We start from the raw sequence: 15,744 nt of genomic DNA on the forward strand, positions 1-15,744 counted from the left end.
GGGAAGTTGGAAGGTTAAATAATCTAGAGTTGGGGGAGTCTAGGGACTCTAGAGTAGTCTACAAATCATGAAGAAGTGATATTTTCACGGAGGTGACATTTGGCGGAGGTGATATTTTCACGGAAGGGAAGATATCCTGATCAGCTTATAGCATATCTTGGGCCAAGCAAACACTTGTGGATAAGAAGAGCTCTAGCATTTTGAACCATGGCTCCATCACTGAAGTTGTGGGATGGTCCTGGAATAATACTCATTTCAATACTGAGTGAGTCCTGGCATTCTAACAAGGAAGAAGACATAGTTCTGTGTCATCAACTTTGGTGAAGTCTTGTTTAGTCTTATGGATAATCATATAACAAAGGCTTGATAGTAAATGAACAACTCCTAAAGTATAGATTTCTGGTTATATATCTTTAGTTTTACATATTGATTTAAGGTTCTGGTGAGCTTTCAAGAGACATATACTCCTATATAGTGATATACTGTATCATATTCTTCAGTCTTGCAGTTCAATTAAGTTGTTCTTATAAGTTAAAATTAAAAAATAAGTAGTATTCAAAACCTAAACCACAGCTCAAAAATTGTGGTCTGATAAATAAGAGTATTGTGCAACTACCATGTCATATCTAGAATGATCCAGTATATAAATGCCTCTGTCAGGATTTAAAAAAATACTTCTAAGGAATAAATCACTACACAAGCTCACACCAGCAAGGCCAGCTCATTAGAACTGTCTGAGAAAACTTTAAAACTATTATTGTACACATGACCCTGAAGAGATTCTGATTTAATAGATCTTGGGTGAGAGTTAGGATTGATCAATGGATTATTATTTATATCTATCTATCTATCTACCTATCTATCATCTGTCTATCTAAAACCTCCCAGGTGATTTTAATGAACACCATGTTTTTTTCAGAAGTATTATGGAAGAAAATTTTGGATGCCTAGAAAATTTCCTTTGAATGTATTAGATATTTCTTAAATGGCACAGTGACATTTTAAAAAAGTTTTCAGACCAGTGAGTTAGAACTTAAATTTCTACATGGCAGTTTTATTTTTCTTATGTACTTGAGAAATAAACCATAATCATTTGTCTCATTAATCTACAAATCTCAAAGCAGGAAGCTTGGTTCTGAGCTTCACATTGATGATCCTGCTTCACCTAAAATGCCTCTGATGTGATTATAATTCCTCCATCAATTGGCAGAGGACTAAGATTTTGGAGGTGGAATTTTCTGCTCCTATTTTGGGCACATTTTGTTCATGCTTATTATGGTGTTTTGACCATCTGTCTGCAACCATGGAGAAATACTAGGTACCACCTGCACTTTCAGTAGACAGTTTTTTCTTTTCTTCTGAAAAATGTGAAGAATCTGGTAAATTGGGGCTATAAACACTGTCATAACATCTCTGAATGTTTGTTTTGGGTCATCTACTCATACATAGGTGAATGATTATGATAAAGTGGAGGGATCATGAACTTTGGATTTATATTTGAATTCAAGCTTTGTTGTCTTGCTCATTCACTCAGCAAATATCTATTAAGTGTCTACTGTGCGCCAGAGCCTATTCTTAGATAGAGAGATAGACAACATGAGACTGTGTCTTCAAGCAACTCATAAGCTATGGGAAAGACAAATAATTGATAAAGGGAATGATGTGTTAGAAGAGATGGAAGCAAGAGTGGAAAGTCTGAAGAAGGAGTCATACATAACATAAATTTGGTGTTGGGATGGGCTTGGTTGGGAGGGTGTTAGAAATGTTGGAAGGTCTTGCTGGCAGGTTATTCTTAGATTAAGTTTTAAAGGAATTTTAAATTAGTGAGAGGGAGTGTGGGATAGTTTAAACAAATGAGTGTGGGGAGTATATTTGAGGAAATGCAAGTAGCTTAGAATCATTGAAGGAAAAGATGCAAAGAGAAAAAGGGTAACAGATAAGAATAGAGAAGTAGGCAAAAGCTAGGTTTTTAAAGCTGGTGGACTTTATTCTGAAGGCAATGAGGAGTGATTGAGTGGGAGTGACACTATCAGATTTGCATCTTAGATCTCCTTGAGGAAAACATGACTGTTAACAGTCTGTTGAAGCAACTCAGAGTGGTAGTAGTAATGTAATGGTAATGAGTAAACAGATTTTGGAGTTATTTAGGAAGTTCCCTTAATTGGGATTTTTTCCTTAATCACATACATATGTAAAGAAGAGGTGGTAATTTAGGATGCCTTGCAGCATAAATGGTGGTATCCTTCACCAATTTAGGGAGCACAGGAAAATAAGCACTTCTGGCAAGTTTGATGGTGGTGGTGGGGGGAGTACTCTGGTCTACTCCTCTTTGAGAGAACTTTTTCAAAGGTTTACCCTAAGCTACCAGTGGGTATGAGTTGAATTTCCCACTTTCTGTGCTTCTAAAGGCAAAAATAGCATTAACTCACAATCACAAAAGCCATAGATGTATTAAGATTATTCAGGTCGGTGTGCCTGGGGATTCAGTTGGTTAGGCAGCTGCCTTCAGTTCAGGTCATGATCTTGGGGTCCTGGGATGGAGCCCTGCATTGGGCTCCTTGCTCAGCAGGGAATCTGCCTTTCCCTCTCCTGCTTCTCCTCCATGCTCTTATGTGCTTTCTTTCTCTCTCTCTTTTTTCTCAAATAAATAAAATCTTTCTTAAAAAATTTTTTTTCAGGGCGCCTGGGTGGCTCAGTGGGTTAAGCGTCTGCCTTCAGCTCAGGTCATGATCTCAGGGTCCTGGGATCGAGTCCCACATTGGGCTGTCTGCTCAGCGGAGAGCCTGCTTCCCCTCTCTCTCTGCCTGCCTCTCTGCCTACTGTGATTTCTCTCTCTGTCAAATAAATAAATAAAATCTTTAAAAAAAATTTATTTTTTCAGATCAGATGTGATGCAGCAGAAATATAATATGTAGTAAATTGCACCTGATGTAATGCTTGAAGACTCCTTTTCTTATGTCACTACTACCCAGCTGTCTTCAGTCTGTATGTAACCTTAAGACATTAGCCATCAGAAAGAAGCAAAGAGGGGTCCCAGGGTGGCTCAGTCTGCCTTCAGCTCAGGTCATGAGCCTAGTGTCCCATGTCCTGCATGGGGCTCCCTGATCACAGGGGAGTCTGCTTTTCCCTCTCCCACTCCCCCTGCTTGTGCTCTCTCTCTCTCTCTGTCAAATAAATAAATAAAATCTTAAAAAAAAAAAGATTGTAATGTTTGGGCAGTACATGGATGCATCTTCTCAAAAATTATACTAGTGATGTGTGTGAATTTTCTTTTTTTTTTTTTTAAAGATTTTATTTATTCATTTGAGAGAGACAGTGAGAGAAAGCATGAGCAAGGAGAAGGTCAGAGGGAGAAGCTGACTCCCCACGGAACTGGGAGCCCGATGTGGGACTCCATCCCGGGACCCGGGATCATGACCTGAGCCGAAGGCAGTTGTCCAACCAACTGAGCCACCCAGGCGTCCCTGAATTTTCTTTTTAATGTTTTAAAATGTTTATGGAACTAAAGGATCCCACATGTCCATTGACAGATCTGAATGTGTATAAGGACGTGCCCAATTTCTCATGTACTGAGAGGGGGATTGTGAAGTCAGTTTTGGGCTGGGCATCATAGAGTCTGAAAAGTCTCATATTGTGACCCTGCTAAATGAGTTATGAGCCACATAAGGGTAGATAACTTTGCATATATGAGGTTGTACCTTTATCTTCATCAATCACCCTACCCTCACCTTGTTTCTGAGAGCCAGACTGATTCTCAAATATAACGGCCTGTTTTTTAGTATAAGCATTGTAAACAAGTTGGTTTATGGAGAGATCCAGAATGCAATTGTAGATACAGGTCTTCAAGATGTCTATCTGGTATAGATATTTAGGTGTACTTTTCTGTATGTCTTGTGAACTTTAAATCGACTATTTTGGAGATCTTGAACTTAATTTATTGTGTTTTAAATAATAGACATTCATCTATCCAGGACAGTGTTATAAAGTCCTTTGATGACCTTTAAAAAACAACTGAAGTTTTACAATTTCAGTTCAAGTACACTTAAGCTAGAACTACTAACCTTTGGATTTGTAAAAATATTTATAGATTTTTATGTTAATAGGCAGTAAAGAAAATTTCATGTGTTAAATGTGCTCTCTCTTTTTTTGAGAGAAACTTAATTATGTAGAAGATTAAACCTTTTCAAACTCTTATTTACCATGAAGTATTTGTAGGGTTTATATACTAGTTATTAAATTCTCCAAATGCAGGTACTATATTTTGTGCTATATATAAACAAGCAAAAATGCATGACCTAATCTTCTAGAACTTTATAGCCTAATATCAAGTAAAAGAAGATAAGACAATATAGAGATGTGTGTTCCAAATGAAAAAATATGAAGGGAATGTTAGATATACCAACATAGCTAGCAAATTGCTATGTGTTGGCCATTTGATAAATATTGCTAGTGTAATGTCATATATGTCAGGAATCTCAATCTTAATTATAGTAATAGATGGAAGATATATTATTACATAGTTACTCTGGTATTACTTCAGAATTTAAATAGCTCTATTGCAAATAGTCACAATAACAACAAAAACAAACAAAACTAAAACAAACAAAAAGCCCAACATCATGTTTTTCCAGTTTCATTTTATCTTCACCTTATTCTCATATCCACATGGGCAAGTGATAGCGTAACCTTTTAGATTAAGTTACCTTGAACTTTAATTAAATTTTAGCTGACAGTTGGCAAACTGCTTTCAAAAAGAAGAGGTCACCTTGCTTGAGAGTTCCCAATAGAAGATAGCCCTCCTCCACACCCAGGGCTATATATAGAAACCTTTAATGTTTAATTACATCCTGACAGCTTTGCTGGCAAACTGAAGATTATGATCTACCTTTTAGGATAGGCTTAATAATAGATTTGTAATGTAGCTTACGCAGATAAGGGTTTATCATTATGATTTCTTCAGTTCCTTCAGAGTTGTGCAAGGGGAGATCTTACTTCTAATTCATTTCTATTTGCATATGGTTTTCATTCTCATTTGTGATCAATAGATAAAAGAGTAAAAAATCTGTTTAACTATACTTTTTAAAGTGTCTGAATTAATGTGCCTGGGTGGCTCAGTTGGTTGAGTGTTCAACTCTTCCTTTAGGCTCAGGTCATGATGTCAGGCTTGTGAGATAGAGCCTACATCAGGCTCTGCGCTGGGCATGGAGCCTGCTTAAGATCCTCTCGCTCCCTCTGTTTTTGTAACCACCCCCCCAATAAACAAATAAATAAACAAATAAAATGGCTTAATCTACAAGTGAACTTGGGACTGTTGGTCAGGCAGAAGCATTCAGAGGTCTTTTGGACCAGAAAAAGGTTTTATGATATTCTCCGGGTACTCTTTGGCTTGATGACACTTACTGACAGCAGGGAGAGGTAAGATATGGAAGAGGAGCTCCACTGAGTACTACCTTCTCTGGGTATATAATGCTATTTGCTGGTGATATTTTTATTAGGAAAAATAATGTGACAAAACAATTTGCTTACTTATTCAGAGTTTTAGCCTACTTTTAGGGAAAAAAAGTAACTGGCTAACATGAATCAACCTTTTTTACTTTCCAGTTATAAGCATTCAACTAGTATTATTGAGATTCATTAATGCCAGGAAGTGGTTTAGATGCCAAGAATATAATGTTAAACAACATAGACAAATCCCTGTCATTATGAAGATTAGTTTCCCCAATAAAGTCTCTTTGACGTTGTAGGTTGTTCTTGTCATTTACTCACTTCTTTCCTTCCTTTCTTATTTTGTGAATGTTGTTGAGATTTGGTGAGGAAATGGGCATATGAATCATACTCTATATTTCTTCCCTACTCTTGGGAGGCTTCTGCCTGAAGAAAACACATTTTGTGCCACATTTTTAAAGGAGAGAGCCCCATGCTTGGGGTACTTGAGGTTGTTTAGTGTTGCTTGCAATGGGCAAAAGTCTAATTCTGAATTTTAGGACTAGGAAATCCATTTATGTTACATGTCTAAGCCACGTTCTATGACCAAAATTTTATTAATGATGTGTACATATCTTGACCTTCATCTATCTTTAAAAAATTTGGGGGAAGTCTTACTTCTCAAATGATTTAGAACTTGAAGCAGGAAAAATGGATGCTACTTATAGGCTCCCTTGAAACACCAACTGCTCATGAATATGTCAGGAATACTGAGAGATACGCAAGACCTGGGTTTTGGTGAGCAAAGTAACTTTGACTAGATTATTTCTAATTTGATGCTTCTTATTCAAATTGCGTTTGTGATGTTTGCCATGATTCATATTATTCTGTGTGACTAGATTTTGCAGTCAATGTTCCATTTTTTCTTAACTGTTATAACCTATACAGGCAGTTTTATTTTATTTTTATTGAAGTATAGTTGACAAATAGTATTATATTAGTTTCAGCTGTACAACATAGTGATTCAGCAACTATGTACATTATAAAATGTTCATCATGGTAAGTGTAGTTAACATTTCTCATCACACAAAGTTATTACAATATTATTGACTATATTCTGATACTGTACTTTTCATCCCCATGACTTATTTATTTTGTAACTGAAGTTTGTACCTTTTAATCTTCTTTACCTATTTTGCCCATCTCCCTAGCAATCACCACTTTGTTAACTATATTTATGAGACTATTTCTTTAAAAAAAATTTTTTTTATTCTACCTATAAGTAAAAGCAAATGGTATTTGTCTTTTCCTGACTTATTTCATTTAGAATAATACCCTCTGGTTCCATCCATGTTGTTGGAAATGGCAAGATCTCACTCTATTTTATGGCTGAATAATATTCCATTGTACTTTATACTATATCTTTATCCATTCATTTATGAGTGGACACTTGGGATGCTTCCGTATCTCGGCTATTGTAAATGATGCTGCAATTAATTATAAGGGTGCCTATCTTTTCAAATTAGTATTCTTATTTTCTTCAGTTAAATAATTCAAAAAATGAAATTACTGGTTTGTATATAGAGTTGTTCTATTTTTATTTTTTTGAGGAAGCTCCATACTGTTTTCTATAGTGGCTGCACCAATTTACATTCCCACAATCAGTGCACAAGGATTCTCTTTTCTTCATATGCTTGCCTATACTTATTATTTCTTATCTTTTTGATAACAGCTACCCTGAGTAGTCTCAAGTAATGTCTCATTGGGGCTTTGATTTTCTTTTTCATGATAATTAGTGTTGAACATCTTTTCATGTATCTCCTGACCATCTGTAGTTCTTCTTTGGAGAAATGTCCATTCAGGTTCTCTGTTCACTTTTTAATCAGATTACTATTATTATTTGGTATTATATGAGTTCTTTCTATCGTTTGGATATTTACCTCTTATTGGATATATCATTTGTAAATATCTTCTCTTATTCAGTGGATTGACTTTTTGTTTTGTTAACAGTTTGCTTTACTGTGCAGAAACTTTTTTTTTTTTTTTTTTTGGTGTTGTCCCAGTAGTTTATTTTTGCTTTTGTTTCCCTTGCCTAAGGTCATTTATCCAGAAAAATATTGCTAGCTTTGATGTCTAAGAGATTACTTTTTAACTTTTCTTTTAGGAGTTTTATATTTTCAGGTCTTACATTTAGGTTCTTAATCCAGTTTGAATTTATTTTTGTGTATGGTGTAAAAAAGTTGTCCAATTTCATTTTTCTGCATGTTGCTGTTCAGTTTTCCCAGCACTATTTATTGAAAAGACTGTCTTTTCCCATTGCATATTTTTGCCTCCTTTCTTGTCTAGGCAAGCAATTTTAGAATTAAGCACTCACCATCCTGGATTTTCACACTGACAGGTTATTTATTGCAGCTTAACATGCTTCCCCCCTCTCTCCAAGCAAAGAACATTTTTTAGCTGAGAAAAGGCTGTTATAGAATTGGATCAGTATTCATGAGACCTCGAGCAAATGATGCATGAGAAAACTCACTCTTTCAGTGGTGGTTTAGAGGGGGAAACACAGAACACTAAGACCCTCAAATGTGATGAGATTTATATTTGAAATTATTCTGAGGTGTGCATTTTCAGGTGTGCTGGTGCTGTTTGATCTTCATAGAAGTCATCAGGGGAAGGATTTCAAAAATTTGTGTCATGAATGTCATATGGTTAACAACGATTGAAATAAAGTTGATTACATAGAGTATTCTAAATTCAGAAAGGTAAAAATATGAAAAAATAGACCTTAGAATTGATAAAATATATAGATGCTTTGAAGATGATTGGAAGTGCAATAGGTGTTCATTTGGGCCTCCTGAAAGATTCACTGATGGCTGATTCACGGAAAAAGTTACTATCTCTAATATCGGACTCTTAAGGCAGGAAGTTACTACTACCACCACAAGTGCCTTTCTAGCTAAAGAAACTAGAAAAGGGACACTGAAATTATGCCTAAGGAAGCCTCCCATTTCCAAACTCATTTTGCCAAGAAATAACAGTTAAGAGCCATACATAGTAAGATAACCTCTGCCTCATGTTTATTTTCCTAGCATCACAAGAGTTCTTATAATTGGTGGAAACTCATTTGTGTCATGAATCGTAGCTTAAGGAGTTTGGTGGATTTAGGTCTTAGTTTTTCAACTTCTCCAATTAGCAGAAATATAGAATGGGGATGGGTAGTAAATCCTCGATATGAAGTACCTTAAGCGAAAAGTAGAAGTCTCAGGACGTGCTGAATAAGTGAGCGTTAGACTGTAGGTTGTCATTTTCAGCTTGAACTACTCATATGTGTATATGGGGCATCACGAGTACCTCAGTAGGGGTGCCTGGGTGGCTCAGTGGGTTAAAGCCTCTGCCTTCAGCTCAGGTCATGATCTCAGGGTCCTGGGATCAAGCCCCGCATTGGGCTCTCTGCTCAGCAAGGAGCCTACTTCCTCCTCTCTCTTTGCCTACTTGTGATCTCTGTCTGTCAAATAAATAAGTAAATAAAATCTAAAAAAAAAAAAAAAGAAAGAGTACCTCAGTAGATCTAAGTTAAGTGCTATAGTCTTAATAAATGAGTGAAGCAGGGGAGGGAGTAGATAATAGGGAAGAGATTGTCTTATGCGTGATATTATCCATCTTAAGAAAATAGAAACACACCAAGCTTTTGTGAACAATGGGTTCTTTTCACAGATGCAGGAGTGACCGATTTCATATTTCTCACTATGAAATATCTTAAAGACAAGTTAGATGACTACCACAGGCAAACAAATGCCAACTAGAATTGAAAAAGAAAGTAAGGGAAGGCAGGCTTTGAATTCCAGGAAGTAGTGCTGGCCTTTCATGTTGTAGAGAGGATCAATTTCAAAAGTAGTTTTAAATTATAGAAACTCATTCGAACCTCATTTGCCACAGGAGAAGAGCAGAGGGAAATGAAAGACTAGAAGAAGCTCATACATCCATGGAAAAAGAAGGAACAGAATGAAAAGCTCCTCAAAACTAGATATGTTACCAAGCATGGAAACCATGTGTATTGAAAAGCACATGGGGGAGGTATTAGACCCCTGTAGACTCGAAGAGCACACATTTCATAAGCATTAACAGCAGCTTCAGTTTGGCAGCCTCCTGGGGGTGATTCCAAGCCGAAAGAATAACAGGGATGAGGGACAGACCCTTCCCAGAAGGCCTACGCAATTCCAAAACAAGCAGTAATGACAGCAACCACTGTGGCATAGAGTGTTTGTACCCAATGTGACAATGTTGGCTTTAATAGTGTTAGATATCAAAACAGGTACCTAAAATAAGACTAAGCAAGTCAGAATGTCATTTCTGTAAACTTCTAAACTTTTTCGGAAGGCAAGCAAGTCACAGATGATACTATCAGAAAGTATACACAGGTTAGATGGCTCCTTAGACATGGTGAACACACATTAATTATTTCAATAGAAAAAATTTTTTAATTCAGTTTAAGTTTATAATGCAAAGACTCCAGATATTTGGAAGACTGGCTGTCAGCCTGACGGGATAAACTAATAAATCTTTTCTAACAATACAAATGCATAGATGTTATTTTTTAAATTTTTAAAATAAACTATTTTTTATAGCAGTTTCAGGTTTAGCCCAAAATTGACTAAAAGAAACAGATTTCCTCTATATCCTATGACTCCATCCATGTACAGCCTCTCCTTGTTATTAACATTTATAACCAAAGTGGTACATTTGTTACATTTGATTAATCTTCTTTGACATATCTTTATCACCAGAAGTCCATAGTTTACATTAGGGTTCATGCTTGGCTTTGTAACTTCTATAGGTTTGAACAAATGTAAAATGACATGTGTCCATCATTATAGTACCATGTAGAGTAGTTTTATTGCCCTAGAAATCTTCTGTGCTCTACACATTCATCCCTTCCTCCCTGTAAGCTGCTGGAACACACTGCCCCTCCCACCCACTGCCAAGCTCCTAGAAAGTACCAATTATCTTTTCTTTGTCTCTATATTCGTGCCTTTTCCAGAAGGTGATATAGTTGCAATCATATAGTATGTACCCTTTTTTAGATTGACTTATTTCAAGTAGTAATACGTATTTAAAATTCCTCATGTCTTTTTAGGGCTTGATAGCTCCTTTTTAAAGTGCTGAATGATATTCTATTGTTTGGATGTAGATAATTTATCCATTTACCTATGGAAGGACATCTTAGTTAATTCCAAGTTTTATCAAATACAAATAAAGCTGCTATAAACCTCTGTGTGTGGGTTTTTGGCTGGACATAAGTTTTCAGCTTACTTGGGTAAACACCAAAGAGCATGATTGCTGGGTCAGATGGTAAGAGTATGTTTACTTTTGTAAAAAACTGGTAAACCGGGGCGCCTGTGTGGCTCAGTGGGTTAAAGCCTCTGCCTTCGGCTCAGGTCATGATCTCGGTCCTGGGATCGAGTACCGCATCGGGCGCTCTTTTTAGCGGGGAGCCTGCTTCCCTCTGTCCCTCTCTGCCTGCTGCTCTGCCTACTTGTGATCTCTGTCTGTCAAATAAATGAATAAAATCTTAAAACACACACACACACACACACACACACACACACACAACAACTGGTAAACTATCTTACAAAGTGGCTGTGTCATTTTGCAACCCCACCAGCAGTGAATAAGAGTTTCTGTTGGGCCACATCCTTGCCAGTGTTTGTTTCGCATCCCTTTCTATGCATATTTTCCATCTGCATATCTTCTTTGGTGAGGTGTCTGGTCATATTTTTTGCCCATTTTTAAATTAGATTGTTCATTTTCTTATGGTTGAGTTTTGAGATTCATCTGTATATTCTGGATAACAGTTCTTTATCATATATGTTTTTGGCCCATGTTTTCTCCCAGGCTGTGGCTTGTCTTTTCATTCTCTTGACGCTGTCTTTCACAGGGCAGACATTTTTAATTTTAACAATGTCCACCTTATCAATTGTATCCTTTATGGATCATGGATTGATGGATCATTTTTAAAGTTCTGGTTTCTTACAAGATTTTTTTGTTATCTTCGGTTTCCAGCAGTTTTAATATGAAATGCCTCAGTGTAGATTTTTTTATATTTACCTTGCTAATTTTAAAATTATTATCTTTCCTTCCCAGTCATATTCAGGAGGGCTTTTTCTTTACTCTTCACTTGAGTACCTGGTGGGATTCCCAGTGGTAAAGCCCCCAGGAGTTTGTCACTATTATGCTGATCTACACTCTTCAGTCTCTAGCAGTTTTTTAGAATTGCCATCTAAGTGTTCCTAGTAGTTTGTAACTTTGGTGATTCTGTTCCTGGTAAGCCTGTCTTGTCTGTGAATCTTATATTCACCTATCCCTCCAGATATAACATTTGCAATTTTCCTTGCAACCCTCAGTCCTCTAATTGGTCCAGTAAAGTCATTAATTTTCAGTTTATTCAGCCTTTTCTTGTTAAATGGGTAGTTGTGATGACTTTCAAACTCTTTACTTGTTTGTGCTGAAACTGGAGTCCCTCCAATAGACTTTTATAGTTAACATGGACATAATATAAGATGGAAATAGAACAGGGAGCAGATTTTCAATCTTTTGTGTTCGTGACTTCAGAGTTATTTTGACTTAGGTATTATTTGGAAGTATTTTAGTACATTTTGGGGGCAAAATCAATATTGCCTAACAGTAGAAGTTTGCGTGGGCAGTAGCCTCATGAAGTTTTGTAAAAGCAGGATTGTTCAAAGAAACTTCTGATTTCCTCATGAAAAATGAAATAACCAGACCTCGCATGACCATCGTCTTAACTGTTGAGCTCAAATGGTTTAGAGATAAAAAATTGGGGAAATATTTATTCCCCCTCATTTCTATTCCCTTCCAGGCAGCCTCATTAGATTTACACTCTGGATTTATCTCTGCTTTCTCACTCTTCTCAAGGGCTGAAACAATGATGTACCCTTGAAGAGTTTGGGAGAGAAACCAGGCATACATAACTCAGCCCTTTTACTCCTCTTAGAAACAAGGTTTTTGTTTGTTTGTTTGTTTTGGTTAAAGATTTTTATTTTTATTTATTTGAGAGAGAATGAGAGCTACAGAGATCACAGAGGGAAAAACAAATTCCCTGCTAAGTGGAGAGCCTGATGCAGTGCTCAATCCCAGGATCCTGAGATCGTGACCTGAGCCGAAGGTAGACCCTTAACCAACTGAGCCACCCAGACACCCCAGAAGCCATTTATCTGTATAATGTATTTATTCTGTCTGCCCTACTTCCCAAGTTATTTAAAGGGTCAAGCCTTTACTTGAGTAGTCTACTGTGGTCCCATGTAACTCTGTATCTGTGACAAGTCTGCCTATTTCTGGTTGTGTAATTGAAAACTTGGTATCACTCCACACCTAAGCCACTGTATCCATTGTAGGCTATATCAGTAATAAAAGGAATATTTTGATTTTCATCTTATTGACTGTTATTTTTGATAAACTTTATTTTTGCATAGTTTCAGATTTTTGGAAGAGTTTGACAGATACTATAGAAAGTTCCTGCATATATCTGACACAATTTCCCTACATTAACGTCTTCCACGACTTTGGTAGTTTTGTCACAGCCAAGAAACAGACATTGGTACATACATGGTAACTACATTCCAGAATTTACTCAGATTTCACTAGTTTTTTTTTTAGTGCTCATTTATTATTACAGGATTGATTTAACCATCAATTGGTCTAGAACCATTTCTCAGACATTCCTTGTTTTTTATGGCCTTTACAGTTTTGAGATGGTCATGTATTTTAGAATGGTCAATTTGAGTGTGTCTAATATTTCTGTCATAATCAGAAGGAGATTATAGATTTGAGGAAGAATGCCATAGAGGGAAATATCTTTCTCGTCCCCTAATAACCAGGGCTGCTATCAACATGACTTAACACTGATGATACAAATCTCAGTCACCTGACCAAGGTAGTGTTTTCCAGGTTTAACCACTGTAAAGTTACTTTTCATGCTCCAACTCCTACCGCCTGCCCCCGGCTTCCCTCCTGTAATCACTGGAAACAAGACACTAATCACAGTTCATATTGAGGGGGGGTACCTAAATGTTTTTGGTCCAATTTTCAATTAATTTATAAATCAGACAGAGAATGGATATTGATCAGGCCACATGAAGTACCAGCATGAATAACTATCTACCTGCATGTTTAGTAAAGGGAACGGATCCATTAAGTGGATGGAGGGGCATCATGGTGAGAAGAAAGGAGTGGGTTTCCTCAGCAGAGGCATCTCTGTGGTTGGTAACTGGCCAGAGAGTGGCAAGTAGTACAAAACAGGGTCTGGAGGCTAGAACCAGGGGAGAGGCAGTATGTTCCACCTGGAGGATTTTAGTACACTGAGCATTAAAGAACACAACATTTACCTAAACATACACTAGACAATCAGTACCTCAGTGAGTTCTGCAATTGAAAAAAAAATAAATTTTCCTGTTTTGATTTATATGAAAACCCAATGTTCTTTTGCTTGTTTCATCACATGCACATGTGACTGATGGCCAGGGAAAACCAAATGAATTAACATTTAAGGACAACCTCAGCCCCTGGGTCATGTTTGCTAAAGAAAGACAAGTGGGTGGGTGAAAAGACAAATTAAAAACCTTCAACTGTCAACAGCGTTATCTCAGTTTAGATCAAATACCAAGGAAACTAATTTAATTTTATGCTGTTTCCATTCTAAAGCTCTTTCACTCAGTAGGTTATTGCTACTATAAAATTGACATTATTTATAGCCTCTTCAATCAATAAAGAAAATGGAGGTTTAAAGGTGGGTCACTGGCTTGTTTGTTGTAGAATTCTTACCATATTCCTTTCCAACTAAAATGACCTTAATTTTTATACTTTTTTTCCAAGTATCATACATTAGTTTTCTTTAAAAATTTTTATTTATCAAAATGTACATCTGAAAAGGACACCTTCCTAGACAAGAGAGAAAAATCATTCATGTATTTCAAGATAACAAATGAATAGTTTGAGGTGCTAAACTTTGAAACATTAAGTTCTCTAGACCAGGTAATATTTTCCTAGATTTTTCAACTTTATTTCTAATGCTGCTGAAGAAAATAATTATATGTACCTACATGAGTTTTCTTACAATGATTTTTACCGTTTTTTTGATTATTTAAGTAATTCATGTCCATTGTGCAAAAATTGAAAAATGCAGAATATTAGAATAAAGTCTATCCCGAAACCATTTTCAACACATATTTATGAAGCATCTATTGTTGGCACTCTCTTCAGTGCTGGAGTTACAGCAATTAACAAACCAGGGAAATGCATACCCCCATGTAGCTTTCGATCTAGCGGGAAGAGATAGATTTAAAAAAAAAAAAAAGTAATATGCATGTTTTAAAGGATGTAATAAATGCTATGGGGAAAAAAAAAAGGAGATTGCAAGAGGGGAAGTATAACATTTTTACGTAGGGCTTTAGGGGAAACCTTACCTAAAATCTAATATTTGAGCAAAGAATTGAAAAAGTTGAGGGAGTAAGGCAAATGTAAGCCTGGAACAAGAGCATTCTGAGCAGAGTAAACAGCAAGTAAAAGCCCTGTGGTGAGGCTTTTACTCTGATTGAGATGGGAAGCATTAGAGGGTTTTAACAGAGGAGAGACTTGATGAGTTAACTTTTTAAAGTGTCACTTTTTCTGTTCTGTGAGACCAGACTTAGGATACAGATGAAAACAAGGAGATCAATTTTATGGTTCTTGACTAGGGTTGTAGCTTGGAAGTGGTAAGAAGTACTCAGCTATTAAAGATGTTGATGGTGGAAACAAAAAGTTATTGGAGGATTGGACACAGAGCATGAGATTAAGAATCAGTAATGGTTCAGGGTTTGGTATAAAGAACCTCAAAAAATGATGTTGTAATTTAGGAAGACATAAAAGATTGCAGGAGGTAAAGGGTAAAGATCAAGTTTGATTTATCAACATGTATTCTTATTTTATTTTATTTAAATTCAGTTAATTAACATATAGTGTATTATTAGTTTCAGAGTTACAGTTTAATGATGTATCAATTGTATACAACAACCAGTGCTCATTACATTACATGCCCTCCTTAATGCTTATTTCGCTTAGCATAATTCCCACTTGTTCCATCCCCATCATTGCAGATGGCAAGATTTCACTATTTTTGATGACTGAGTAATATTCCATTGCATATGTTTCTGTGTGGGTGTATGTGTATATATAAATATATACTATATCATCTTTATCTATTCATCTGCCGTTGGATATCTGGACTTTCCATAGTTTGGTTATTATGGCTATTGGAGTGCATGTGCCCCCTTT

This window comes from Mustela nivalis, assembly GCF_964662115.1.
Source record: "Mustela nivalis genome assembly, chromosome: 7".
NCBI classification, from domain to species: Eukaryota; Metazoa; Chordata; class Mammalia; order Carnivora; family Mustelidae; genus Mustela; species Mustela nivalis.